Here is a 4032-nt window from a genome sequence, read left to right on the forward strand (position 1 = left end):
TTAAATCATCAGTGCTTCTTAGATCTTTTGTGTTGGGATCGGTGAACCTTCAATCTTCCATTGTGCTCCGCCAATTATAGAGCATGCATCATTTCAGTTTGCAACCAATCAAGTCAGCATTTAGCCGACAAGACGCCTATCAACTTCTGTGAGACGCCAATTCGTTTGATAGTGCGATTTAGTGATTTTTATCTCTAAATCCTTTGAACTTGCTTTTTTCTAAGGAATGCCTGCATTAAGAGAAATAGTCATCAATGGTCTCATGGAAACCAAGGGAAAAATCCAACTTTCTAAAGTTAAGTCTATAGACACTAAGTCAACACATAATACTAAGTAGATGTGTCATTTTTTTAAAAATTATGTGAAATTATTATTTTACCCCTATCGTTAGTTCCCTCGAGTATTATTTGATGGGTTTGTATAATTGAAAGTGTCAAAATCATAATGGTTTGTAAATTGTGCAAATTTTTGAGTTTTATAGAGTTAAGATATGAAAAAGTAATTTTTTATACCAAATGGAGCTACGGGTCTCTGAATAGAATTTCTTCAATTCCAGCAGCTCTGTAATGTCAAAATTGGTCAAGGAGAATTTATGAAATTAGTTTTGGAGTTGTAACGAAGATTTGAGATCTTGAGTTGGAAATTTGAGGAATTTTAGGCCAAGGTTTGACTTTTGTCAAATTTCGGAGTTTCAATTCTCAAAATGGAATTCCGACTACTCCTGTGGAATCGAGGGATGGTTTTTGGTCTAGAAGAAGTTCTGGCTAAATTTTTAGAGGTCATAAAAGTGAGATTAGTAGCTCAGTACCCTAGCAAATACCTGATAGCATAAAAATTATTTAAATGATTGATAAATATTAGTTGAACTCTATACTAATTACTTCTGCCGGTAACTATTCATTTGGTCTATACAGTAAATAACCTACTAGTTGTACATACAATATAACAAATAACGAAGTTAGCGTCAATACTATAAATGTTGTTGTATTATATTTAACGTCAGTAACAAATATGAGTATTTATAACCTACGTACACCCAATATAAATGTTGCTAAAAGCTTTAGCGACTCCAGAAGTAATTACATTTACCTCAATTACTGCTAAATTTCTCTTTTGTCGTAGTGATATTAAAATTCACTAACAAAAGTTTTCACACTGTCAAGATATATAAGTTAAATCCTTGAAAAAATTGTATTGGAATTAGAAGAGAAGGAATATATATCATTAGGAACCTGTGGAATAATTCCGATGAAGAATGAAGGCACAATATATCACCGAAAGGACATCTTGAATTATCGTCATTTCCATAAGTTCTTCTCTAAATTTCTTTTCTCTTTGCTTTGTTTCCAGTAAGAGGCTCTTACTAGGAGTTGTGGGAAATATACTGCATAAATTAAAATATCATGGGGAGAGACACGTACGGTTCATATTATTCTTTTCTATTTTTCTTCATCAGTATGGTTCTTGGTTACTTCTTGGTGTGGTTTGGTTGAATTCTAGGTTGATTCTCAAGTATACTTAATTCTCAGTTTTTGATATTCAATTTTAATTCTGCATCGCGTATCATTCACACACTAATAACTAATTAATTACTCAAATTAACAAAAGGCCCTAGTCATGATCTTATAGTGATATATGTTGACAATTGTTAACAAGGCTTTGGTAGAAGTACGCATACACCGTTAACTTGATACTTAATCCCGAAAAGGGTGAAATATACCTCTATACTACTTAATCCCGAAAAGGGTGAAATATACCTCTATACGATTGAAAATGGTTTAAAAATAACCCTCGTTATACTTACGGGCTAAATATACCCCTCATGTTATATTTTCGATTTAAATATACCCCTCTCATTATATTTTGGTACAAATTTGTCCTTAATTTTAACTGAAGAACACTTGAAAAGCTCAAAATTAAATAACTCATTCTCAATTTTAAATATCTATTTTTTTTTTAAGAATAAATAAAATTTTCGAGTACTAATTTGAGTTTTTTTTTTTGGAAATTACAATACAGAATGTGTTGCATAATTTTAAGTACTAATACATGAAATTTCTAACTACTAATTTGAGTCTTTTTGTCCTACAAAATGATAAGACAGAAAATGTTGTAAAATTTTAAAAAATTTACTCACATCTCTTATTAATGTAGCTATATTAATAAGATATAAAATATAAATGCAGAATCCTTTAGCCAAAGAATACACTACTAGCGTGTCAAAATTTATCAAATGTTATTCAAAATATTAATTAAATAGCCTACGTAAATTATAATATAATCATCCTAGTAATCAAACAACCATGATAATCGAAAATGAAAACTCCCGTTGAACTAATTTTTTTTACTGAAGTGACATAACTTACATTTTTTATTTTAAAATATAAATAACTTTTGAGAGAAAAAAACAACTGAAAATTTAGGGTTATATTTAAAATTGAGAATAAGTTATTTAATTTTGAATTTTTCAAGTATTCTTTCATTAAAATTAAAGGGCGAATTTATATCAAAGTATAATAAGAGGGTATATTTGAATCGAAAATATAATATGAGGAATATATTTAGCTCAAAAATATAACAAATAGTATATTTAAATTATTTTTAATAGTACAGAGATATATACTTATTCAGTTGATTATAAGGGTCTTTAGCATTTCTTGGAAAATACTGAAACCTATGGAGAACCAGTCTCTCTCGCCGGGTTGTAAGTATTACAGATCTGAGCGTGTTTCATTTGCTGATAGAATATCAATAACAATTTTGTAACCTCCACAATGTAGGAGAGAGATTACACTTGGGTTGTTGTTGGTATTGTTGTTGTAGCTGTTAAATTCGCAGGTCGACAAACACATGAGAACTTCTCTGTTAAAGGAAAAAAAATGAAGGTTGTCGAGAATAGAGGGGAACACTTCTAAGGTCTGTTGCTCCTCTCTGCAACACCTGTTATTTCAATTTTTGCTGAAAAAATATAAATTCAACAACTCTTTTCAGTTAAATAGCTATTTAGCCAATGAATTGCCACTACTCCCTTTTCAGTTAATCTTTGCTTGTTCTCTCGAAATTCTCAACCCCAAAGTGAGAACCAATATAGTACTAATAATAATTGTTGCAAAATTTTGAGGCTATGATGATGATTTTCTTCCTTCTCTGAGAAAATCGATAGTGCAGGAAAGAAATCGGACCCATATCTTGGAGGGGCAACCCGAATGGAAGGTTACCCTGCAATCGGTGCTTGCAGCCATGGCGTTGATTCCACTCTCTCTTGATGTATTATAAGTATTACAAATTTGAGCCTCAATGTTCAATTTGCTTAGAGTATATTAAAAATTGCCTCTTTAACTCCACATGATAGAGGTGAGATAGCCTAAATGTCTGTTGAAATGGTTTCATGATCTACGATTTGCACAGTTCAAATTGTGACTCAACATACATATTATTTTACTTAGATTTATTAAAGATGTGTTCCTTTTATGTCTGTATATTGCAAAAATAATATCTTGAATGAATATTCGAGAAAAGAGTAATACGCATCAATCCATTGGGAAAGAACAGAAATTATAATAGGTATTAGTTTTTCCGTTGTGATCAAAAAATATTTGTTTGACAGCTCAGATTTCATCCGGTGGAAATATTATTCTTCCAAGGAATTTCTCTTATGTCTTAGTTCATCTATTTTTTCTTTGCCTCAAAAGCAATTAAAAACAATTGTCACTTGATGTTTTGTATGTTTAACTTAAAATGAGTAAAAGGTGAAAAACAGATGGCAAAAGAATATGTGTGGAGAAATGATCCTCTGGCTTGTTGGACAGCTTGATTCTGAAGAAGAACAGGGGAGAGTGCTTCCAGTACTATTGTTGTAATTATGGACATCTTCTTCATTCTTAATTTACCTGACATGCTACAAATTAATTTAAGATGTTTGAGGATATGCCTGAAATAAAATTAATGATTATTTTGATTATTAAGATATTTTAGGTTTCTCCACTTAAAATTGGACATCATGAAATATAATGGACTTCAAGAAGAACACAT

General features: G+C 30.7%; 1 long non-coding RNA gene across 2 annotated transcripts; it reads left to right on the top strand.

Moving 5' to 3' along the window:
* Nucleotides 1–2656: 2656 nt before the first annotated feature.
* On the top strand, nucleotides 2657–3471 carry LOC129870694 (uncharacterized). Of its 2 annotated transcripts, XR_008762116.1 has the most exons (3): nucleotides 2657–2704; nucleotides 2781–2916; nucleotides 3169–3471. It is a non-coding gene; the product is annotated as an uncharacterized LOC129870694 (long non-coding RNA). The 2 variants fall into 2 exon arrangements; XR_008762115.1 differs by having other exon boundaries at nucleotides 2665–2916.
* Nucleotides 3472–4032: the final 561 nt, after the last annotated feature.

This window comes from Solanum dulcamara, chromosome 10 (genome assembly GCF_947179165.1).
Source record: "Solanum dulcamara chromosome 10, daSolDulc1.2, whole genome shotgun sequence".
Lineage (NCBI taxonomy): Eukaryota > Viridiplantae > Streptophyta > Magnoliopsida > Solanales > Solanaceae > Solanum > Solanum dulcamara.